The sequence below is a fragment of the Strix aluco genome, chromosome 2 (assembly GCF_031877795.1).
Source record: "Strix aluco isolate bStrAlu1 chromosome 2, bStrAlu1.hap1, whole genome shotgun sequence".
Taxonomy (NCBI): Eukaryota; Metazoa; Chordata; class Aves; order Strigiformes; family Strigidae; genus Strix; species Strix aluco.
In genome coordinates this window covers 115,814,471-115,840,908 of record NC_133932.1, presented here as the reverse complement: position 1 = coordinate 115,840,908, position 26,438 = coordinate 115,814,471, and the positions used below count along the sequence as shown (strand labels likewise).

The 26,438-nt window shown below is 38.4% G+C and overlaps 1 protein-coding gene across 6 annotated transcripts in view; it reads left to right on the top strand.

Moving 5' to 3' along the window:
• WASF3 (WASP family member 3) overlaps positions 1–26,438 on the top strand; it is a 74,146-nt gene that overhangs the window by 10,937 nt on the left and 36,771 nt on the right. For 3 of the 6 annotated variants that reach the window (XM_074815955.1, XM_074815949.1, XM_074815951.1), the window contains exons 2-3: positions 12,603–12,695; positions 13,438–13,509. The exons of 1 other annotated variant lie outside the window; for it this stretch is intronic. The gene's annotated coding sequence lies outside the window, so the exon portion shown is untranslated. Of the gene's footprint in view, positions 1–12,602; positions 12,696–13,437; positions 13,510–17,204; positions 17,265–21,389; positions 21,412–26,438 lie in introns of those variants that run through there. 2 more of the 6 variants (XM_074815950.1, XM_074815954.1) reach the window with 2 other exon arrangements.

Below are 26,438 nucleotides of genomic sequence, written 5' to 3'. Positions count from 1 at the left end.
AGTGTTGAGGTTCAGATATAAATAAATGAGGCTTTATTTTATGCTCGTGGTAACTGTGATAGGGACTGTAAGACCTCTGGCTATTAATCTGTAGTTTGACTACCCCCAGTCTTGTTCATCTTGGTAGAATTATGGCTGTTAATGCCTTTGAATATGAAGCATTAGAAAATACATTGACGTAAGCTTTGTAAACCTAGGGGGTGACAGTCTAAACAGTGAATAGCTTTGATTTGTTGGTCAAAGATAACTTTCTTCATGCTTCATTACAGAACAACAGATACAGCATAGAACAGTCCCAGTTACCCTAGAAGTTTGTCTAGGTTCATTCATTTACAAGGATAGGCTAAGAATGAAGAAGAATCATGTGCTATAGCACTGAGTGGGAAACATTAGGGAGGTTTAACTGTGAGAGTAGGAAGCATGGGTATTGAATCTAGAGGAATAAAACCAGTGAATTTAATTGAGGGTTACTGAAAGTTATTTTCTTTAAGATGTTCAACCTGATATTTTAGAACTAAAATACATGGAAGAAACCTTGAAACAAAAGCTTGTGTGAAATACAGAGCTTGAAGGACAAGTGTTCTTTTGTTTAAAGTGTGTTTCTGAGTTTTCTAAATCCACTTTGAACAAAAATAAATGTAACTGTGGGAAAGATAAGACTGTAGAAATAATTAAATTTCACTGTGGTTTAGTTAATTTGCATTATATTAGTAGTGTTCTATAAAATATGCCTTCCATGCTTTTTTGCTCATTTCTGCAGGTATATAATGAAGTGTTGATCCTCTTTCTGGTTCAAAGCATGCAGGACTTGCTGATTTAAATCAAATTCTTACTGGATATTAAAAGAAGGATGAACTTGGTCAAAGTGGGAAGCATGTTTTTCTTTAGGCTTGAAACAACTTTTGGTGATTCTGAGTAGAAAAGAACATGACCTATGGAGCCGCTGGCCCATAAGGATGCAGTAGCTGCAGGTATCCAGTCCTCCCCTCCCACCTGAAACAAAAAATGTTAGTTGTGAACTGTCTTATGCAAGACTGGGATTTACAGCAGTTTTATCCAGGAACAGATATTCTGAAGGCTTGGGAGAAGGTGAAGTTCTCTTCCTTATTAATGAGTAGTCTCTGCCAGATAGATTCTTGGTAGCCAAGAAGAGGCTTTAATAAATCACGCGACTGATGTAGAAAGTTTTCACATACTTTATATTTTTAACACCTTTTGTTCCCAATGCACAGATACATTGCTTTAGAGCTGGTTGTGCTTGGGGATGCAAAAATTATTTACTGTTGATAGTATAATATCACTTTCAGTGACTAAATCAGTGTTCCCCTTCTATGCAGAAAGACAGCAAAGAAGGTAAGTTGCAAAGGGGCATGAAATCTGAAAATATGCCTCTTGTGTGTTCTCATGTGCATTCTCATGTGCTTTTGTTTGAATTCTGGCTAATCCCTTTTATTTTGCTTCTTATTTCTTCAGAAGTGCATCTGGTACAATATTTATTGTTAAACTTTTTTCTCATAAGTCTGTTTATTGCTTAATAAATATCTCTACTACATTCTAGGTTTTTATCAGCTGTATTGTAATCGTACAAGAACTTGGAAAGTTTAGTCTTAGTTTAGGCCTAGTCAGCTGTGTCTTAGTTTACTGGGCTTGGTTTAAAAAAAGTTCCATAATCCCTTTAGAGGGAAGGGAGGGTTGTGCTAAGGAGAGGTCTTGTATTTGTGGGAAATAGGTATTGTGTGGGTTCCCACTGCTGGTGCAGTATCACTCTGTGAAATAGTCTGGGTTTAAATTTCCCAAGAAGCCCTAACTCCTTTGGGCAAGTTCATTTTGCAAAGATCCAGAAGCTGGTAGGGGAAGAGAGAGTTCTGCTGATACCTGAAATCCCATTGACCTGTTGGTCCAAAATTTTATGTGGTATTGTGGTGGTTTTTGTTATTACTTAAATGATGTTTTCCATTAGTAGTTGTTAATTACTTGAGTAAAAGAAGAAAGAGTGGTCAGATGCAGGGAGTCCAATGGAGAAGGAGTTTTGAGATTAAAATTCCACTTAATTGTACAAGCCAGACTAATGTATTTTTTGCACAAAACAAGTGGTCTATTTGCCTGAAAAATACAGCAAAACATCACCAGTGGAGGATTGGTGCTGGTGTGTGGTTGGGCTTTTTATTTGATTTCTGTTTATATTTAGGGGAGGATATCGCTATTTTTGTAGCGGTAGGATTATATCTAGAAAGCTGTCTTGATTGAAGTTGTGAAATCCTGAACCTCAGTCTTTCAGTGGGTTGCATGAGGACAAAGATCATTGTGTGGATACCAGTTACTGTGACTTTCTATTGGGAAAATACCCTCACCCCATGATTGCGTACTTTGTCCTGATGGTTGATTATTTGTTTATTTTGAAGCACTTCAGCATGGGCTTGTCCTAATTATAGCTTAAGTTGTCCACTCTAAAGTTGCAAGATTCCCTTTTACAGTAGTAGCTTTGGTGCTTTTACATGTTATTTACATGTTAACCTGATAATAGGCTACTCCTAAACAAAAGCCTTTCTCAAGGGCAGGGCATCTCTGTACTATTGTCATGCTTGAGAATGATGTAGGTGGAAGATATTGTTCCCTTTGGTTTTCTTCTATGTATGCCAGCAGCATGGTTAAATCTTATTTTCTGCAAGTCTTGACTTCAAAAAAAAAAAAAAAACCAAAACAAACCAACCCTCAAGGATATAGTTAGTTGACTAGTGTAACCTAAGCACATTTAAATGCCAATTTTATATTTCCGTTGGTGTGAATGTCCCAAACATTTAAGGGCAACAAAGTTAAAAACTTAGTGTTTTCAATTCCGAGATCTGAGCTTGGATCTTTCATGTGTGTCAAAAGAAGAGAGAAAATCATTAATGAAACCTGTTTTGAAATTTTTTGGTTTTTTTCTAAAGTAGACCTGCATGGCAGGAGTGAAACCAGTGAGACAGGAAGTGTGTTGCCAGTAGTTTATGGAAATGCCAGTTTATGCTGCTAGTTAACAGAAAATACCATTATTTCTGCAGCCAGTAAGCTGTGAAAACATAGAATCTTAAAAAAACCAATGTGATTCCTGTGGTGATCTGCAACAAGAGTTGCTAAAATAAGAAAGCCAGTCTGCATCTGTACTGTGCTGAAATAAAAATTGTTATGTGGGATCAGGTAATACTCTTAAGTGGTTCCTCATAAAGCAGGCTTTTGAAAAAAAAAGAAACCCAAACCCCCCTGAAACCGCCACCAACAAAACCAAACCCAAACGAAACAAGGTTCCATGCCTTCTTGGATGATCTGTTTCAGTTCATTATACTCAATGCAGAATTTGCCAGGGATTTTGTAACATGTAATAACATGAGTGGTCTGCTCAGCTGATTGTTGTGCTTATACCACCTCACCACCTGTTAGTCATAGAGGTCACCTATGAAGCATTTCAAACCAAGGTCACCTGGGGTAGAAGCATAAAGATAAGGCTTCAAGTTCTCAATCCGATGTGGCTTTACTTGCTAGCTTCCACACATCTGCAATGCATGTGCTTATGTTGTTTGAGCAAAAGCTTAACACAGTGAATATCAGTAGTTCTCAAACTTTTAATTGAACCTCTCTTTCTGGTAACAGTTTGTTCCTCTACTGTTCTTTTGCCAGCACCAAGCAGCTGTTAAATGAAGAAGGAAAGAGGAAGCAATATGTCACAGCTGTGCAGCTCTGGCCCTGTCTTCTGGGAGGTGGAGCTGGAGCCCCAAAGCATTGTGTGGTTTCTGTTTTCCTATATGGAGGTGGGAAGAGGTGGATTTGAAGTTCTGCCAGATTCCCTGCTGTCCCTTCTCTCCTCCTTCCCATCCCAGAGCAGAGTCATCGGTAATAACCAAAATATCTAGCTGCTTCCATTCCTGAGTGTAAGCCACATGTTGCTTTGGAGCTGTCAGCTTCTGCCTGGGCAGGCATGGTATTGCCTTGGGACATGGCATGCTTCCTTTCCTGTGTTAGGTTCTGTGCCTCCGCTCCTGTCTACATAGTGTTAAAGACAATAGCTTTTGCTCTTCAAATGAAAAAAAAAAAAAGCTACTGCGGATTTCTTGGTGGCCCATGCTTTTCAGTAAACAGTTGCTAGTGTTTCAAAACATTTAAAGTGGTTTCTTATTCCAAAGTCAAGGTATTTTGCATTTTACATGATGTAAATCTGTATTTAATTATTGAAAATAATCTATATTATTTGTAGTTTTCAAAATCTTCAATAGAGGAAGGCAACAGGAGCAGGATTTGAAAATGTAGTTGAAATGGGTATTTTATAGTTGTTGGAAGACTGAGGAAGGGACACAAGCAAGAAACAGAGAATAGGATGGCATACCTGCAATCACATTATTATGAACTATGAAGAGAGATCTGGCATGTATATGTATACATACAGTATTGTATGTATTAAAAAATGTAGGGTTCCTTAGGCTTGGTTATCAGATCAAGATTTTTTGTTTCAAAATCTCTTCATGGAAATCACCTTTGTAAGATGCTGCATTTGTGGCAGCTGATTGCTTCTCCCTTGAATAGAAAAGACTAAACATGGCTGTGAAGAATAGGATTTATTGAATTTATGAGAATATTTAGTGGGAACAGGCAAATCCGATCTCTTGAGTTAGTATCAACTGCTTGGTGTTGAGTCTGATAAAGCAGTAGATAACCTGGACGGGTTATGCGATTAGGATAATGAAGTTTATACTTTTCCTTACCCATATTAAACAGTGTGAAGTAGAATTAGTTTTAAAATTCCCTTTTATGAAAACAGGTCTTAATTAAAACCATAAAAATCTCAGCTTTAAGCCACTTCAGCCTCCTTTTAGAAAGAAAAAGTGGACTTTATTTCACATACTTCTGTATTTCTGTGATTTGTTTGACCTTCCTAAACCGTGAAGCTCCTCTACATTGAATGAGATTTGAGGTCATAGATCCATGCAGAACTGCTTTAGTTTAACTGGCTTATAAATAAAAATGTTAATAACAAAAAAGATCCAAAAGAAACGAACAAAAGTGCCTGTTGCATCTGGCCCTTTAAAAGCAGGAGGGGAAGAAAAAATGTTGAGAAATTGGGATAAACTTGAACCATGTAGTTAATACTAGAGTATGCTAATCTCTTTCAAAAATAGCTCTCCAGCTGGGGTATAAAATGGAATAATTAAACACATAAGTTTCACCTGTTAAAAATGCTTTAATTTCTCTCCCTCTCTTCTCACCCTCCTCATTACTACATAAAGAAATGTCCTTAATTGAACCCTGTATTCGGTCAACTGTAAGGAGTCACTGTTTAATTCCACTGAGTTTTGATTTTATAAATGATGGCTTTTTAATGATTAATCTGATACCTATGTCTGCCTAAAAACAATTTGAGACTTTCAATTTGGGGAAAATGTGCACTTTTCACAAACAACTTCCAGGCAGTGTCCTACTGAACCTTTATAAAGGTTTTCTATATCTAGAGAGATTATAATATGAAAGGCTTTATAAATACTAAGAACTAAGTTGCAATAGCAGCATACCTAGGTATGTACATATGAGAGAACTGTTCATAAGAACAAAATATAATATCTCAGTTGGAAGGCACTTAATCTTGTCCGGTTGCCTGACCACTTCAGGGCTGAACAAAAGTTAAAGCATGTTATTAAGGGCAATGTCCAAATGCCTCTTAAACACTGACAGGCTTGGCGCATCGACTACCTCTCTAGAAAGTATGTTCCAGTGTGTAACCACCCTGTCGGTAAAGAATTGCTTCCTAATGTCCAGTCTAAACCTTCCCTGATGCAGCTTTGAATCATTCCAATGTGTCCTGTCACCAGATACCAGGGAGACAGATCAGCACCTCCCTCTCCTCTTCCCCTCCTCAGGAAGCTGTAGAGAACAATGAGGTCACCCCTCAGTCTCATTTTCTCCAAACTAGACAAGCCTGAAGTTCTCAGCCACTCCTCATAAGACATTCCTTCCAGCCCTTTCACCAGCTTTGTTGCCCTCCTCTGGATGCATTTGAGTACCTTCACATCCTTCTTAAATTGTGGGGCCCAGAACTGCCCACAGTACTTGAGGTGAGGCTGCACCAAGGCTGAATACAGTGGGATAATCAGCTCTTTTGACTGGCTGGCTATGCTGTTTGCTGCACCCAGGATGTGTTTTGTTTTACCCTCTTGGCTGCCAGGGCACACCGCTGAGTCCTATTGACCCTGCTGTCAACCAGCACCCCCAGATAGATCCCTTTCTGCAGGGCTGCTCTCCAGCCACTCCTCTCCCAATTTATACTTGTGCCCAGCTTTACTCTGTCCTAGGTGCAGAATCTGGCATTTGGACTTGTTAAACTTCATTCCGTTAATCACAGTCCAGTGCTCCAATCTATCTAGATCCCTCTGCAAGGCCTTCCATCCCTCAAGAGAGCCAACAGCAGCTCCCAGTTTGGGATCATCAGCAAACTTGCTAATGGTGCATTCAACTCCTGCATCCAGATCATGGATCAATATATTGAACAGGACTGGCCCTAGAATTGAGCCCTGAGGAAGGGTGCTGGTAACCAGTTGCAGCCAGGTGTAGCCCCATTCACTGCACCCCTTTGAGCTCTGTCCTTCAGCCAGTTCTTCACCCAGCGCACCGTAAACCCGCTCATCCCACAGCTGGGCAACTTGTCCAGAAGGATGCTGTGAGGGACAACATCAAGAGCCTTACCAAAATCCAGAAAAACTACATCCACCGCCTTCCCTTCATCCACTGGGCAGGTGACTTTATCATAGAAGGATATCAGATTAGTTAAACAAGACTTTCTTTCCCTTTGTGAACTGACATTGACTGTGCCTGATGATTACATTATTCTTTAAACACCTTTCAATAGTACTCAGTATAATCTTCTCCATAATTTTTCCAGGAACTGAGGTTAGACGAACAGGTCTGTAGTTTCTCTTCCCTTACGCCCTTTTTGTAAATCGGAGTAACACTGGCTAGCTCCCAGTCACCAGGGAGCTCCCCAGAGTCTCAAGACCTTTGGTAGATGATCGACAGGGGTCCCACCATAACATCCACTATCTCCTTCAGTACTCTGGGATGAATCCCATCAGGCCCCATGGACTTGTGGATATTCAGCTGATACAGCTGGTCCCTTACAATTTCAGTGTCCACAAATGGAAAGGCACCGTACCCACACGCGGGGTTCTCCAACTCAGGGGACTGGGGAGCCCAAGGTCTATCAGTATTATTGAAGACTGAGGCAGAAACAAAAAACTACTGAATGCTTTTGCTTTTTCTTTATCCCTATTAATTAGGTGATCATCTTCAACAAGTATTGGTCCAATGTTTTCTTTAGACCTCCTCTTGCTATTTATGTACTTAAAAAAGCCTTTTAAGGGATCATAGAGCAGTTTACAAAGGAAGCAAGCCTCATCTCAGATGGGTTTTCGAACAAAGGATGTGGTGTCTGAGGAGAATGTATTTACAGGGAAGGTGAGATTTTTCTATGAGCTCAGGTCTATACCACAAAGCATCATTCTGTCTGCTAGGGTGAGGATGTGCCTGCCTCCTGTTCTCCAAACACGGAGTCTTAATGCTCTTCTGTTTTTCCATTTCTCTTTCACTTCCAGGCTATAGGGAAATTAGTCATAGTGATGTGAGTGGTTACTTTTTACTAGATACAGATGTAAAAATATGTCTTGCCCCTGGATGGGGTGTGCTAGGGAAAGCAGCTGCTTTCTTGATCTGGCCTGTGACCATCTGCATAATTCTGATTCCATGGAATTGAAGCTGGCTCTCAGCTATGGCAGTGCTGAAGAAGATACCATTAAGTATGACCTTGCTGTTGCCTCTCTCCGTGTTGCACTTCTTTATAGATGTGATATTGTTTCCCTTTTAAAAAATTATATCAGAACTGTTTAATTTGCTTTTTTCTTAGGCATTCTGAAGCCTAGTAATTTCATTTATCAATCTAGTAGTTAGGTGTCTCATTTTATTGGTATATATGTGTACATGTGATATTTTTGGCTAACACTTTTCGGTGGGGTTCTGTGTCCTAGTCCTATGCTGATTCATGCTTCCCTTTTTCTGCGACTTCTCGCTAATGTTATGAAACAGAGTACAAACTGCATGACCTTCTTCTACTTATGGAGAAGTTTGAGCTAAAGAAAGTCTTAAGTTTTGTTCAGGGCAGGGTGAAGTCCACTATTTGTTTTGAATATTGACTGCTAGCTGCTATCTCACAATATTTTTTGTATTGCTCATGTCACCGTATCCACTTTTCTAAGTGAAGCATTTAATTTGAAAGCCTGTACCTCTCTCTTTCCTGTCATCTAGCCTCGGACTGATCTCTTTAATGAGCCTATGGGTTTTCTTCTGTGTGCGGTAGGTACTTACACAAAGCATCTGTCTAGATGTTCATACTTTGTAGCAATATCTGCTAACCACAAGAAATGAGGTGGAATGCTCCAGAAAGTAGAATTTAAGGGACTTCTTAAGCATGTTCTTAAATCTTATTAACTGACAAATATAAAGCTCCTCCTGGCTGGGTGGGCAACAACTGAAATTACAGAGGCTCTCTCTGCTGAGGAAGGTCCAGTTTTAGTGTTGTTACTCAAGTGGATCTCCACTTTGATGTAAAGCCAGCAGCATTCCTTTATATAAAGCATTAGGGAGACATCTCTAGGCACTGGGAATGGAGTTAGGAGGGACCTCTTCACTTTGGTGTAAAGATGTATGCACCAAACTTGTGGAGAAGAGTGTGGGGCTATATTGGGAGGAGGAGCAGACTGATAGAACAGAGGGCTTGTGCTGTGAGATGAGGATTGTTACCTGTGAAGGTTTAGGGATAGTAAATTCTGCCAGCAAACCTTTTCAAGTGTTTGAAAACATTTTAATATTGACATCCCAGCTGAAAATTGTTCCTTATCAGAGATATTGGACTTCTTTGTCAGTCATGGGAGAATCTTTTCTTTTTGAATTGAAGATCGGAGAATGAAAGAGCTGCTTCCTGCCTGTTGTGGTTGGTACTAGTAATTTGTGGTATAGCCTTATCTTTACACTTGACTTCACTTGCAGTGCGGACCATTAAGGAAGAGAATGTTGTCCTGGGCAAGCCTCTTACTGTGAGGTACCAAAGAGGTGAGGTATGTGAGGGCTGGTCAATGCTAGCATGTTTCTTAGCAGCCAAGAATGTCTGACAAACCAGTGCTGCTACTGGCTGGCTCACAGGCTTGATGTGTTGTCTTTTGTAGATTGCAAAATCTCTGAAGATCAAGTGTTTAACCTCAGAAAAATTCCACAAGAAGTTTAGGGTTTTGCCAGCTTCCAGTTTAGCTAATCTCCTCTGTCCAATACTGAAGGACAGCTATACTCAGGCAGTGAATATTTGTGCCATAATCCAGTGAGTGAAAATGAATAAAAGAGATATCAGGTACTATACAACATGAATATTTTTACTTTGTTATCTGCTTGTGCTTTAAAGAAAAACTCCAAGAGCTTGAACTTGTTTGGAAGGAATTGCTGGCAGAGGACACACTGGGTGTTGTGACCAAGTCTGACCTTCAAACTGGTTCTCAGAAAGATATGGAGTAGGAAATTGTCCCTTAAGGGCAGATTGCTTTCCGCACTCCAAGAAGAGTATGTGTCCTACATCTGCATTTCTGGATCAAGCCTTGTTTAAAGATAAGAAACTTTCTAGTTGTCTTGATCAATCTTATGAAAGCTGCTTAGGATGGGCCACCAAGAGGCCCTTGGTTCTAAGGAATTGATTGTATGGCTCTTACAGAAAAGGCCCTTACCCCACTGTAGAAGCACTTAAGACCAAGTGGGACCTAGCCACTAATTGATCTGTAGTTCTGCTCTTTGAGGACTCCAAAAACTGTCTGGGTTTTTCAGATGTCTGTTGTAGAGTTACAGTAGTTTCCAAGGTTTGAGTTTCATGCTTTTAAGGTTGAAGACACACAGGAAGCTAACAAGGCAAATCAGTATGGAAGATTTAAACCACTTCCTTTTTTGTGTGCATGCACTGATGAAACATTTACTTTGTAATTCCCAACTACAGTAATAAGCTTTGGATCTCCATATATAAAACCATGGTTAAAAACCCACCCCTCACCCCAGAAAACAGACTTAAAAATAAAATCCTTATTTCACCATTTTCATGATGACGATTTGGATACTTTTAATCTTCAATCTGTATAAAAGTTAATGTCTTGCATTAAATCCTTTATTTTTTTTCCTGTGGATTTCTGAAGTAATCCTCTGTGTGTCATATAGCTTGTTCTTCAAATTGCTTGCATACAATATCATTTCTAGGAGCCCTGTTTAGAAAGTTTTAAAATATTGATCTTAAACAATTCAGCTGGATATACATTTCTAACCAGAAGTCAGTGTTACACATTCTGCATATCTGAAATCTTATCCTGTTGGAACTATTCAGTACTTTCTGAAATTTAGTCAGTGAATATGAGTCAAGTGGGGCACTTGGCAGAGGAGTCAGTGATGTACTTGGTAATGAGTAAGGACCTTTTCATAATGGCTCTCGTTGGGATTTTTCTTGAATATTTTATGGGAAAAAGAATCCATTCAAAATGGTGCATGTATATTCAGTTATGCCAGTGGATAGGTATTGCTGGACTATTAATGGTGTACTGAAATATACTCATCTTGCATGCCTCTGCAATGTGTTTTTCATCATAACTATGTATCTTAAACATAGAACGTGTAATGAGAGTCCAGTGTTTCTTCTTCATCTTATTCTGGGTCTTTTTTAATAATTGACTCTAAAAAATAAAAGAAATCAGAAAAATCTGATTTTAAAAAAAGATATAAGACTGCTTGGCATTGGCCATCTATTGATGTTTTTAACCATGTAAGGATTTGTACTAGCCCCTGGAATATATCAGGATAGTTGATCTCATTTCATTGTAAAAACCATGCAAGAGTCTCATCCTTACTGTTCGTGCGGTAACTTTCTTCCTGCTTCCCATCGCTGTATAGGTCAGACATTGCTGACCTGAGAGGAGAGTTCCTTCATCACAGGATGGATTCAGTGATGCCATTGACATAGTGCAGCACTACAGACATTGCGTTGGTGTAACTGATGGAAGCGGTGAACTGCAGCGTGTGGACAGGAGCGAGTAGCTAGTGTGGGGAACGGGGAACCTCATAAGGTGCCTTTGCTGCTGAGAGTAATGTAGTGTGTAAATATATCCTCAGCCATCCTGACAGTACTAGAGGGTTTGAGTTCTATATAAGTTCCAGTCCCCTTGTACTAGGCTAGTGCTCTGACATCTGTTCTGTAGTGTTTTTCAGTCTAGTACTAATTGCTCCAAAGCAGATTTACTGTTTCTTGAACCATAGGTATACTGGAATAAATCACTGTAGATTCAAATCACATAGATAATCAGATCCTGTCTGACATAATTTTAGTCAGGATTGCGAAGCCGTGTTTGGAAGGCACCTTCCTCATATAGTATCTATTCTCATGATAAGATAGGGAGACCTCTGAATGTCAATGAACTATATGTAACTGAGCCTTTTATAACGTGTGACTTCAGAACAGTTCCATCTGTAAGCACACAAACACTTAAGTGAGGACTAAAGCATTGACCAACTGGTAGATCTTAGTAGCAAGCTGACTAAGGGCAATATTATATTTAGAATAGGTGGCCACTGCACTAACACTTTCTGGAATTGAAGTGGGGGCACCATGATATTAAAGCTCTAATATTTTGAGAGAGGATGAAGGAAATTCAGAGTGGTGACAGTGAGCAAGAAGTGTTGTCAGGATACTGATGTTGCCTTTGAGAAATCTGTGTGTGGTGACTTTAACAGGGTCTAGCTCTTCTAGATGCTTTGGCTTTTTTATAAATCATGTTTTATGAATGTGTCCTTGAAATAGAGAAGTTCTTTCATCTCTCTTGTAAATTTTTATTTTCTAAAATGTCTAATCAAGTTCCATCAGAGAATGTATAGCAGCGGCCTTTAAAAATATGGCTGTAGTATTAGTCTCTTATGATCAAATAGTCTAGTTTAGAGATCATCATTATACAGTTCTTGCAGAAGGGGCAGCTATGTCTTAACCACAGAAACTTAATTTATAAAAATTTAATGTATGACTAAATGTTTATTGTAAGTCAGAATATTCTCTTGATACTAGGATCTGTAATATTTTCATGGAAACAGTCTCAATACTTTTGCAAGAGATTCTCATTGTTTTTTTAGTGTGTTTGTTTTAGTGGGTGTTTGTTTAGTAATACTGAATTTACTGTGGAGTATCTTGGAGAGACTCAAACCTGGTGTTTTATTAGGCTTTACTATAGGGCACTATCTCACATTTTTCCATCCCCATAGTCTTTTAAGTGGGTAAATGTTACCTTCTCTGCAGATATTTCCAGTTTAAAAAAAGGGGACATTGATTATAAAATAACACAAGCTATTTTCTTACCTTGATAAGATTTAAGCTGTAGCATGAAACAATGTTTAGCTCAAAACAGTTAAAAGTATGTCTAGATTCTGGTCATGCATGTTTTAGTAATTTTTAACTGATCACTGAACTTGATTTTTAATGCATATCTTTATTATTGAAAAGCAAAGTTGAAATTTGTCTTTGTTTGCAGAGAAAGCCACCTGAATGTGCTAGCAAGTTACAGAACAGTTGTCTTCTCAAACGTATAAGTAGAAAGGATATTCTCTACTCCCTTTTTTAAATGGTAAGTTGTTCAAGGGAGCTCTTGCTTGAACATACCTTGTCATTTACTTTGCATTTGTGTGAATCTATTACAAATAGCTTTGAAAACTGTGGTAAGTCCCTTAAACTGAAGACCAGTGATGAAACTTGGAAACTATCCAGAAAGTTTTGAGTTAGCATTGGGAAAGGAGGTTTATATTTTTGTGGTGTTGCAGATATGCTGTATTAGGCCCTGAAACAAATGTCAAAAGCACTGCTAGCTCAGGAGACAGTATCATTTAAACACTAATCTTATTGTGTAGAAAACAGAAATAAATTTACTTTATTCATGGATGTTCATGAGATATTGGATTTATAAATTTGCATCTGTTAATTACTTTTACCCTGTATAATCTGTACTTTGCTGATGTGTCGTCTTGGAGATTTAAACTAAATCTGTTGGGGTTAAATGTTTGACTGTGTGCCTCAAAGTGCAACGGATAATAAAAGATTTATATTTATTGATATTAAACTAGCTCTGTGGGGAAAAATCCCCCCTCTCCCCAATCTGTCTCAGCTGTGACATGCACACCACAGACTTTTAGATGAGGAATATCTGTTGTGTTGGTGGAAGAGTATGAAAACAGCTGTGTTGCACTTCCTTCACTGTGTGGCATAAGATGTGGGCCACACTGGGTGGTACTAATGAAGGACTACTGGCAAAGTGCAGACAATTTTGTTAGAATCTAAGTAAACCTGATTATTATAACTTTTTTTTCTTTTAGGGGGCTGCAGCTTGTCTGCTTCTGTAGTGGAAAAGAGAAACCTTTTGAGCAGGGGAAGAAGCGGGAGAGCAGGTTGGTTTGTTCTTCCTTCTGAGAGGATGAGGAGGTTAAAAGAAGTATTAGCTACTCATAGGAGAGATGGCTTTCTTCCTGCATTGCACACCACAGTGCTGCCTTGCTTCAGATCTCTGAAATAAGCAAAGCATGCAGCAAGCAGTGCTTTAGGATGCTGTTGACTTTGCCTATGTCAAAGCTGACCCTGGCTATAATCCTTTGGTAGACTTTGTTCCCTCGGCTGAAATCCACATGCTGATTTTAATTCTGAGTTCTGATTATATACTTGATGATATTTAAGATGCTTATCAGTATATATGTTGTGAAACAGATGGCACCCTACATCAGGAAAGACTCAAAGAAAGGTGTTCTGGAGAACTCTGCTATGTATCCATGCATCCACAATGTCGAGTAAGAAATTTTACTGTAAGGGATGAGGGGATGGGGAAGCAGTATGGTGCACATAGAAATGTGAAAGGTATGGCAACAGCCTTGGAAGGAGAGGGATGAAAGAAAACCTGTTCTTTCCCCCTTCTGCCTCTCCTGCCATTCCTATTTAATGGTAATGTAACTTGATGATTATCTACTCAAATAGTTTGGAAAAAAGATCACTTGCTGTAAATTTCAAAGGTGTCAGGGGAAGTAGTCTGCAAAAAATATGGTAAACCTAATGGACATATTGAAGACTGAAAATATGGTTCACTACTAGATTATTAGATTAGCGTATTGCTTAATGAAATGGTGAGATTTATTCTTCTTAAGATATGTATTTACAGGTGACCTGTTGTCACACAGGTGTGCGCACACGAACGTGTGTGCAAAGGTCTCTCCAGTAGCTAATCCATATCTGTGGCCACTCCAGTAGCTGACTGTAAGAGCCCTGATCTCTCCGGTATGTGGCCCCCAGTTTTATGAGGTCTCTAGTAGCTGGCTTTACAGACCTCTTCTCCTGCTCTTTGGATTAAAAAAAGACTGCCGTCACTTCCAGTGTTCCTTTTTTCCTTTTTTTTTTTTTACGTTATAAGCTTAACGATTGTTACAGCACTGTTACATTTCAGTTGCATTTCATGCTGGATGGAGACATGGTTGCTTGCTTTTATTCATGGGATGTTGTAGAGATTAGTTGTTACAGGAATAAGAACCTAGGTTTAGGAGTATTTTACGTAGGTTGTATTTATTCATAAAACTTAAAAAGTTATTTTGATATATTTGCTGTTCATACTCAGAAAATATTTGATAATACTACACTATTTCTTTGTGCAGATTAAGCACAACTTTCACATACAGTTTAATTGAAAGGTATCTAGTGTCTGGAGTTTAATGTAGTTGAAGGGTATTTAAAGACAATGCTGAACATACTTGAAAATAATCAGCCTTTGATTTTTAAAAATATTAAAAACTAATTTTAAGCATAACAAATTCTATTTTTTGGTTGAACACTGATCATTCGTGTATCACAAACGTTCTAATAGGAGATACAATTTGGAAACTACCTGGTCAATAAAATGACAAGCTTGTATTTAAAAATAATGATTGATTTCTACAGAAATGTAATACTTTTCTTTTTAAATTTCTGCTTCAAAGAATTTCACTTACATTTCAGTAATAAAAAATTTAAATGGATTAATTCACCTGTTTTGCATGCATAGTGAGGCGTTTTCATTTTAAATCAAGTAATTAATTTTGTCACTTGGATTATAATTGTGCCTTGTCTTATCTGGATTTCCTACTGTGTTTTGCTAATATAAATGCCCCCCAAAGTTGTCAAGGTGCTCAAAATAAAATACAACTATTATACGTTTGTGAAAGCTGCTGATTCCTTAACGTGCCATCCTGTGTTAAGTAGCATGCACCAGATTTGCTAAACTTCCATTGTAATCCTACAACAGTACACTACAGAAGTGTTCCCCACAAAGAAAGTTAGAGAGCATGTAGTCAGGAAGGAGGTACCAAAATGCAGGGCTTGACCCTGGTGCTTACTGGCCCCGAATGTCAATTCACTAGACCATCTGAAGAACTCCTCTAGAATTGTTTGTATGTGATAAGAAATATGTGTTTATTGTTTGACATATAAAAATGTTGCATATTCAGTTACATCTTTTGAAGAAAGGTGTTAAAATTATGTTTGATTTCTGTGTGGATAACGCTATTGTAGTCTTCAGAAATACTTTTGTTGTGAAAGCGACTTAGATATTTTTAGTCAGGGTTAAACCAAATGTATTTGCAAAGACTTTTGCCTGTACTATCTGACTCTTCAGGTGCATAACCTGTATGCCTTGTGGCTGGCAAATTATAGAATGATTTAGTAACTTAAATTTAAGAAAAGTTTCCTCTGAATTTTCTGCAGAAGACTAGAGTTTGCATTTTTCCTGAAGGAAAAGCTTTTCAGAATAGGAGAGCATGAGTGCAAAAGGTAGGATGGGCAGGAGAGAGAAATAGTCTTCTGGAGAATGGTGGAAAATTTTTGGACTACTCAGCCCGTCAAAAGCTGAAGATTACATAGCAGTGGATGGGGGGAGAAGTAGGACAATGTTTCCCAAATGGTCTCATGGGGAGAGAAGAGGTCTGTGGGAGAGGAGAAAGTATCCCTGAATCCTTGCATTACAAATGGTAAAGCCAAAATGAGGTGGAACCAGTTTGGGGAGAGACTGACTTAAAACATAATAGAGAAGTCTGATCACAGATTCCGATCTTAGTTAAGAGGTGCATGCATTTTCTATGAGCTTTCTTTGTTTTCTGTCTGATTTCGATATTAGAAGAGGCTGAATATTTGGGCTCAACTCTTGCCTGTTTTGGGTTAAACTCTATTCAATGTTCGCTTAGTTATGTTTTGGACTTGATAGCATGGAGTTGAGGGACTTTATATTTTTGAAATTGCAGCCTGGCAAAATGGGTTTGTTAATACACAAGGAGTAGTAATTTGGTAAAACTGGCATTTGTGCTGTGAGAGCCTTAGCATGTTCATCATGTTTTCAAGATAGTGATATGAACACATACAGAAATATTCTTCATTATCACTGTCTAAGACTGGGAAATTCAGTGCTACTTCAGTACTGCAAATAAATGCAGTCATTGGCCTCTTCTCTGAACTTTTTCTATCATTGGCATCATAGTAACTTCCCTTTTGAATTATTCAGCTAGTGCATAGGCATCTGCTTGAAGATGAGGTTTAAATCTTGGTTGCCTGTGCATGATTAACTAAATCAGTTTCTAAATTTAACCAATGTAGTTAAATTGTTTCTTGAACTGTGTGTAGATTAGTCTCTAATGGCTTGGGTTATTTTCCATATGTGCAGCTTGTCTCTGTAGATTATATTAACTATTTTAAAGTGTAGTTAAGAGCAATGTAAGTATTGGTAGGCTTGTTCTATAATTTGATGGGGTGTATGGAAGATCGATGTAACAATAGATAACTTTAAATGACAGTCTTTGAGAATCAGAGTCAACATGTTATTCTAGCAGTCCACAAAACCAGTGTTCTCCAGTGCAGTTGCAGAGGTTTTGCTCAGTTTGATGTAATTCTCAAATAGCCTCAGGCTGGGTGCTAACAGCTGAAGTATTGCCTCCTGGAGTCTCATCACAGAGGTGGCAGTAGCAGTTCTTTCTTTGCTCAGCAGCTAGCTGGTTATGGCCATGGTCAAGAAATCTATTCCTCCTGGATTGTGGGAACCCATCAGCTCAATGTGTTTTAAACTAATAATTGCATTTCACAGGAGAACATTTTATCACCAGGATAACAGCAGCAGCAGTGCTGGGATGGAGGCAAGTTTATAGTAAGTGGGCTTCAGAATTCTATGTCTTTCTTTATTTCTGTTTTTGAAAGAAAAACAAAAACACCCTGGACATCAACATTCTAGGATTTAATTTTTTTTTCCATTATTTTCACTTCAGCATGTTTAGGTTCAAAATCTACTTACTGGTGTTAAGAATGAACATCTACTTACAGGAAACTGTTTTGTTCAAAGCAATTTAATGACAGATCAATATTGAAAATATTTTGGTCCAATATGCAAAATATGTTTTGAAGCAAAATTCAGGACTAATCACTGTGGAACCAGAGTGGGGAATAGAATAAAATTTTTTTTAAATAGGTGTTGAAATTAATTTCAAACTGCTTTTTAATAAAGTTCACAAGAGACTACAGTGATCATCAGGATCTAGATGGTTGCCATTTCCTCTTTAAATTCAGGAGTAAAATTAAAGCATGTTTCATCAATACACATTCCAGTCATAAACATTTTCCTGTAAATAAAACATTAACTTGTAAAGCTTCTTCATTTTTTATGTGCAGTTTGTCTATTTATAGAATTAAACAGACTGCCCTTTAAACTCTGTTCATCTGGTTGCAGCTACAAAGCTTCTTTATGTAGGTGCCTCATCTATGCATTAAAAAGTTTAAAAATAGGTATTAATGGCTGCTTATACTTTTTTAAAAAAAAGCACTGAGAATCTTTGCAGGCAGCTGCCTGATCTGTATCCTGCCATCATTTAGTTAACTAGGTACACTTTTCCCCATGATTTGAGGAGAAGCTGCGTTTAGTCCTGAGGGTTTGTGAAAGAGTTGATGTGATATGGGGCCTGTCTGAGGAGTTTTCATATTCAAATAAGAACATAGTATTTGAATAAGGTATTTTACCCTGACAGTTGGAGAGGAGTTTGGGTCTTACATGGGGAGTGGATAGGAAAGAGGGAGGAGCAGCTACCAGGTCCCATTCTTTTGGTTAATGGACCCTTTTTTTGAGAGTAAGAAACACTCTTTAGAATCTATCTATGACTAGTAAAAAGTCCTAATTAAACAAAAAATAGTTAAGAACAAGGTTTTGTACCAAACAGGCCTTGTAGGCAAACATTGGAATGTAAAACTGTGTGTGTGTATGTGTGTGTGTAAGGGTAGTTGGAAGCATTAGTTTATATCTCTCCCCTTAGTTACTGGTGCCTCCAACTCTTGTTGGAGCAGCTGGCATGTTCTATAATAGTAGTAAAACATGACATAGCCAAAAGTGAGGTGTGCAAAGCAGAGTCCAAGCTAGTAAACTCCCTGGTAGAGGAAAGCAACTGGAAGATGCGCAAAGGACACACAGCCTTCCTTGCTGTATTGTCAACTGGAGTAGAGAGTATGCCGAAACTGGTACTAGAAGTGGAGGAGAAGAGAAATCACTGTCAGTAGGGCTCCTGTAAAGGAGGGAAAGGTTGGACTGTGGCTCTAAAATGTAGGCAGGGCATCTTATAATCAGTAAAAAAACTCCATATAAAACTGAGCGGCTTCTCTTCACGTGTTTGGCTACAGAATTTTGATGGATGGGTGTTTGTCTCTGAAATTATGAATGTGATCAGTTCAACATACAATCTGTTGGTATACTATTTCATGACATTATGGTTAAAGAAGTGGGAAGCAAGTAAAGAAATGCTCTGTTCTCTATTAATTGCAAGAATTAAGATTTTTGCCATCCCAAACATACAGAGAATAGGTTCCTTTTGATTATTTCTTTTTAATGGTTTGTCCTTGATTCCGTCTTATGTTTTTGGAAGAGAGAAAAGGGACTCCACAATTTACCAGGAACTAAGAACTACTGCTTTTCTTGAGATGTGATGGTACCTTTCATTAGATTGGTGATTTCCTCCTGAGAAGAGGATATCAATTTTTTGTTGAGTTTCCATCCACCCTCCTCTTTCAGAGTACTGTATATTTTTAAAAAAATTATCCTTTAATACTTCATGCTTTTAAAATTAATTTGGTCTTAAATATTTATGAATATGTGCTGTTTTTTCTTTCTGTAAACAAACCACAGAAATCAACGTATACTGAGTTAGCATTCACCGAAAGCAGCATCTTACAACAAAGATGGAAATGTTGCAGGCATAAACTACTTATGTGGCTAAGAAGGTAAATAGAATTTGTAATGCCTACATGAGATGTCATGTAATACAGTCCTTGGGACATGACAGATGCCTCTGAGCCTGAGGAATAAAAATATAAGAAATGTCTATTCTTCTATTCAGTAAAATTTTTGTTGACTTTCTCAGAGTTTGCTGTGACTCCTACATGATTTTGGGAAATGAGAGCACAGGCTAACAGAAGATTGCAACAGCTCTGAGCTTTCTAGTGTCATAGGTCTGTATTCCTTCCAATATGATGGACTAAGACTAGAGGGCATGACTTACGAGGAGCAGCTGAAGATACTAGGGTTGTTCAGAAGAGGAGAGGAGAAGAGGATACTGAGGGATGACCTCATTGCTGTCTGCAACTTCCTCGTGATGGGGAGTGGAAAGGGAGGTGCTGATCTTTTCTCTCTGATGTTGGGCACAAAGGAATGACTTAAAGCTGCATCAGAGGAAATTCAGATTGCGTATTAGGAAAAGATTCTTCATTGAGAGGGTGGTCAAGCACTGGGACAAGCTCCCCAGAGGAGTGGTCATGGCCCCAAGCCAGTCAGGGTTCAAGAAGCATTTAGGCAATGCTCTTCGGTATCTGGTTTAACTTTTCAGTTTCCCTGTGTGGAGTCAGGACTTGGACTTGATGATCCTCATGGGTCCCTTCCAACTCAGGATATTTTTGTGGTTCTGTGACTAGACTTAAGTCTTCTTTCTATGACAAGATTGATGCCATTTCTTGTAGAAAGCAGTTAGTCCTTGTCAGGTCTAGTTACACATTTTGAGTAGTCACTTGTGCTTAGTTTGCTATTCATCTAGCAACTAAACATTGTAACTGGTCTTTTGAATGTGTCTGTCCTGTTTCAGTATGAAATGGGAAGTGGGCTTGAATTGCTGTTTGTGTGGGGTTTTTTTCTGTGTGCTGAAGCAGATGGAGTGTTCTCACTGTCACTTGTGTGGCCTCAGCTATAAGGGCAGTAATTCCATAAACTGCTTTGACTTCTTTCCTCTGGATTAAGTTTCTGTTCGCTTCCAATCTGATTTCAGCCCTGGAAGCAGCTCAGCCAGGAGCAACAGCTATAATAGCAGAAATGTTGAAATGGGGGATGGGGAAAGGAATCCATTTAATTAAATCAACAAGTGGTTGGCTTACAGCTGTCTTAAAAAGCACAACTTGAAGTGGAGTGGATCCTAAGGCAATAACTGGGTTTTGCTTCTGAGAAGGAAATATAGCTCATCTTGTGGTTGAAGCATTTGTTGCTAAGTACTGGTGTGATCCAGGTCCAATTTCTGATCCTCCTACAGGCCTTGTGTGCTGGCTAGCGTCATCAAGTAGCTTTGTGCCTCTCAACTGGATAATTGAGATGCTGCTTCTTGCCTTTCTCAAGTTTGGAGAGTAAATTTAAAGTCTAGGTGTACAGATACTATAGCAACACAGGTGTTATGCAACTTTACTGTAATAGGCTTTCTGATGCTATTTTGCAGGTGCACCTTGCTAGGTTTAGCCAGTCTGTTCCTCCTTCAGTGGGTTTTAGTTGGCTGTATTGCCAGGAATTTGGTATGTGGTTGACTGCCAGCTAGTGGGGAAGATGAGATCCTTCCCCAAGTGTTGGGTGGCTGAGTGCATTATAGGGAAGGAGACACTTGTGCATAGTGTCTTTATTCCCTACTTTCCCATGAAGCCTTCATTTGTAAACATTGGAGGGAGACGTAAGTAAAAAATACTGTCTCAGGCTTCCAGCCTTAAGATGATGGGGTTTTTTTCAACCAGTATTTGCCTATTTTCTTCCACCTTGTCCTTGTAAGATTAAACCAAAATAAAACCATTGTTTTTCAACCTTTATGTAGCGAACTAAAACATGTTGAAACAATAGGCATTTTAGGGTGCTTTATGCTATCTGCTTTGTTTGTATCCAGGAATGTTTATGATGCACATTCCCCTGTTGTGGAGTATATGAACTTTTTTCCTTTCTGATGAGTCTAAAAACAAAAGGTACTCTCCAGGAGCATACCTGATGGTGTTCAGTGTCTAATGGACCATGAGACCAGGTGAGAGCTAGTTTGGAACAAATATCCCTGCTTCCCTACCAAAAAAAAAAGACCATATAGAAGATGGATGCAGGATCATCAGCACCAGCTATTCTGCTCTATAGGTCTCTCTGCTCCTGTTGTACTACACAACTCGCTACTGTAGTCTTTAACCTTAGCTACTGTTTTCTTAATTCCTTTTGAAGTCTTTGAACATCCCCAGAAGTCCTCAAGTGGAAAACCACTGATGGATGGTGCTGCTCTTTCTTGTGGCCTCCACGTATTTTTGTTCAGTTCTACTTTTATTATACTATGTAATACTATTATACTATTTTTTCCTCCCAACTCACTCACACTTGACATTGACTAAGAGGAGAATTATAGAGATAGCAGTAAATCTGTATGATTCTTCCAAATGTTCAATGTTAGGTTCTGAAATTGCACAGACTCTTAAAAAGCTATGTTTACACTTTCAAGACACATATACATGTATGTCTTGAAGAAAGACGGAAAAAAGGTTCCACAAGAGATATTTAAATGCACTGATTTGAAATGCTGAAAGAGAGCAGACTTTAAAAATTTAGTATTATCATTGGTAACCTCTGCATCCCCTGCAATCTTAGCTACAATTCAGTGGTTTTAGCTGGGGAAAAAAGTTGCTTAAGCCTCTTTTTAGGGATTGATTATACATGGTAAGAATGCTTTTTTTTTCCATGGAGCTGGTTTCTGGAGCACTTCTACCCTGCCAGTTCCATGGAGATCTGTTGATACAATGCCAAATTTCATGGAACACAGCTTTTCAGCCTTCAAGTCTTGAAAAGGGATTTTTAGAGAAGGCTAACTGCTGTATTTGGTCTGAGACTCACTATGGTTTTATAATAGCTTATTTACCTCGTAATGGGAGTTACTGTATGTGTAACAAGGAAGTCTCTTTAATGCTGCAAATAAGGTTTTGTAAGCCAGTATTACTGTATCAAAACATGTTACTTTTACTAATGCCTGACATTCATTTTAGGCTTTATTTAATAACCCCTCCACAAAAACCCAACAACCCCAAACCAAACAAAAAACAAATGAAAAAACTGAGATAAGGATTATACATTGAATTATTAGGAAGTTAATGGTGGGCAGAACTTTGACATCTGAATTTGGAATGCTAGTAAAAGGCAGGATCTGTCACAAAAGAGCCAGAAACACCAAGGGAAAATAATGTTTTATATTTGTGGAGATGTAGCTGCTTTCAATCTTGATGTGCTTCATATTAATAAAATACTAGATATATCAAGTGTATTCAGATTTATTTTTTACTGCAGTTTTATTTCTTTTGGTATTCTGTTCCTGGGGAAAGCTACAAACGGATATCTGTCTCTGTAACTTAATTTTAAAAAAACTTCAGTATCAGTAAGGCCAGGAAAAGGGGTATGATCCATCTTGATTTCTGCTGGACCCTGTTTGTGTCTCAGTTGTAGGGGTATAGGGAGCTCCTGTACTTCTGATAACTGGATGTTCCACTGTGCCATCTGTAACTATTACTATTTTATGAACTGGAAAATTATGAATTGCTAATTTCTTGTGCATCAAACATGAATGGTTTCTGTGATTAACTTGAAGATGGTAACCATGTGGAAGAGAGAGGAAGGTTACTTGACAGAGAAATTGCATTATTAGTATTCAAGTTACTGAACACTGGCAGTAGGAAAGATATGAAAAGCATCACCACTCTGGGAAAACCTCTAATCAGAGCTCAGCTATCCTTAGGCAGCAGAGTGAAATAACCACAACACCCAAAGCTGCAGAATACCTGGCTGCATTAATGCTGGGCCTTAATAAGTCTCCTTATGCTTTGTGGTGTTTTTTTCGGTGGTAGGTGTTTGAGTTTTTTGTGTGTGTTGGTTGTTTTTTTTTTCCCCCCTGCTGTCTTGAGTGTTGCGCTCTTATCGCTCATAGTGTATTTCTTGATTTATGCACCAGTCCTCAATCACTTTGGCGCTTTGTTATACGGTGTAGTATGGTGGCCAGAAGATGAACTTCATGGGAACAGATGGCGTGCTTGGCTCAGGATGAAAATAGTTGGGAATTATGTTGATTCACTTAGACTCAGCTGTTGGATTCAAACACAATATTTTGTCCAGTTTTTCCTTAAAATGCACCCAAAATAAATCTGTTTTTTTTCCAGTGTAGGCTAGCTGCCACTTCCAGGTTTCTGATACATAGGGAAAGTGAAATGTTGGTGGTAGCTTCATAATCAGAAGAATCAGGGAAATCCTGAGTTTCCTGCTAAAATTCCATGGCAAGGGTAGGTGGCAGTCTTCACCTTGAGGAATTTTAGGGATGTTTGTTTATTTTTGGATTAACTTAAATCTTCATGGGCTGTCTGTGTGCTGGGAACGTGTGCCAGGAAACTTCTGCCGCTGTCTCCAAGAACCTGTTTTTTCAGTGGACATTGAAGTTGCTTGACTGCAAGGTAATTCAGGGATTGTTATATGCTGTGGTAGCTTGATAAAGCATATTTGCAGTTGTTTCCCAGTGGGAAGGTCTGTCCTGGCTGGTAAGAGCTGGGAGTGGAGGAAGCACATTAGGAGTCGAGGCAGGCAAAGTCTAATGCCAAATTGGCATGGTACAAAGTGTTTTTCCTTTTGTAGTTTGACTATGTTGTTGCTCTTTTCCATTGCAGAGTGTCATATGTATAAAAAAGTCCTATGTATATATCAAATATGTATGTACACAAACTGTGTACTTATGTATGTATGCATATTTAATTTTCTGAGGTTATTTGGTATGGAAAAGAACTACAAGAAAACTTAACACTTCCCTGTGATATTTTAGATTTTAGATCAACTGCTGTGGCAGGGGAAAAGAGTTTAAGAACACTTTTTTTTTTCTGAAAAATGCTGTTCAGAAAGCATTTTAATGGTAAATTAGTTAAGGGAAATAAGGAACACTGTGTATTGCCATAAAACTTGATATTATTGGAATGAAGTGGATACTTCATCCCTTTTTTACTTTTACCTCCAATTTAGGGTTAATTGGAGTTCTGAGAAACAAATTACTGAATTTGTTTCTAGTTTAGCTTGAGGTCATTTGAGGATCTGAATGGCATGTTCTCACTGCAGGTGGGCTCCTGAGGCCTTACCTGGTGACCTTTGTCACATGGGCTGTGACCCAGACAGTTATTTTGAGCAGTTTGAATCCAGTAAGGCTTTGGTAAATGGGATCAATGTAAGTCAGCAAGGCCTAGGTGCAACTTATGTTTTCTTTTCATAATCAAGGCATTTGCTGCTGATAACACTTATTGTTTGTGAAGAAGGAAGACTGGGACAGATGTGCTCGGAATGGTCTCCAGGAGCTATTTGTGCATTACTGTAGTCCATGTGTTAAGAAAGGCTAGTTTATAGTTGCAGACTTTCAATATTCTGTTACAAGTTGTTCCAGCATCAAATTGTCTGAAGTAGTGTAAAATATCATACGGTAATGATTCTTGTATTACAGAATTACTCCATTTCTCTAATGTAGATAAAATGTGACTTTCCATAACTCTAAGCTATTAGAAGAATGTGTATTAGATATCCAAAGCAGATTTACAGTAAGCACTCTTAAGATGTATAAAGCCATCATTTAAGAGACCATATTGAAAGAATCACACTTAAAATAGTCTCTCAGTAGTTTGTAGTAAATTGGGTAATGAAAAGCTACTCTGTGCCTTCTTGTAATAATCAGGTTGACGAAGAGGGAGTTTGTGTTGATGCTTTTTGGACTGTAGTCCTATCAGATCCTTGAATAGGTGGGTGGTGAACAAAAAAGAAACTTCCTTTAGGTGGGAAATGTCCTGGTATAGTTGGTTGTTAGATAAGTGATAGTATTGTTAAACAGCAGTTCTTCTTGGGTTTGTTGTTTTTTAATTTTATTGCCACTGGTAGAAAAATTAAGCGGTACTAAATAGGTGGGAATCAGTGGTGTTGCACAGCAAGGTGTTTAAACCATGATTTACTTTTAGGCTAGATACATCTTAGCTATTTTATGGGAATACTTCTGCTGGTGGTTGGAAGAGTGGCATGTAGACATTTTCGTAGTTATCTGGGCTGCTGAATTTGGCTATGGAGGGAGAACTGTGTGGCTCTTCCTACGGAACCAACTCTGTGCTCAAATCTGGGTCCAAGCCTGATAAATTCTGGAAACATTTTGATCTGCTAGTGGTGGGCTGATCCTGATGTAATTATCTTGATGTTACAACTAGCTCTCTGCTGCTTTGTGATTTTGCTCCTTTTGACCTCATCCAGTTTATACTCACTTAATGTTACCATTTAGGTCCTAAGTGTTAAAACAAAATTAGATTTTACAGGATGACGCTCTTCCAATCAGTGTTTCAGTACTTCTGAATTTTCATAGGTGTAATCATTGGCTATTCAAAGTAGAAAGAGCTGAATAATTCAGCAGCCATATGGTTCACACATGTCAGGATCATACAAAAGAGGCGGGGGTGGAAATGATCAATCTAAGTCTCTTTTCCTGTACTATAGGACAAAGCGCTACTTCCTCCTCTTTCTTAACTCCTCGCCGAGTTTCTTCTTGTTCTGGCTGAGTGCTTCTTTTCAAGAGATGGTATTTTTAAAGGGTAAATGTTATTTGAGATGTAAACTGTATACTGTAGTAAGATATTTATCTTTTTCTTTCTTTCAACTCTGCTTAAAAAAGTTACCACTATTTTTGTATATGCACAAGGAAAATATTTTTGAGTTGCTGTGCAAAACTGTTCAAATAGAATATAAACAAGCTCCAACAAATGCATAGTGTGCATCTTTTCAGTAAAGACAAACAAATAAAACTAAAGGGAAATGAATGGTGACTCAGTTCAGTCCTGTTTGCTTGAATAGGAGAAGGGATGATAATAAACTCCTGGAGTATAATACAGATTTCAAGAAAGGTCATATGAAAGAAAAAACGTTTTCAGTGCAGCACAAGTACTTCCTTACTGAAACAAGGCCATTCTTAAGGTTGCAAAAACTAAACAAATGTTCTTGTGTGACTTGAAAAGGCATTTTTCCTTTCTC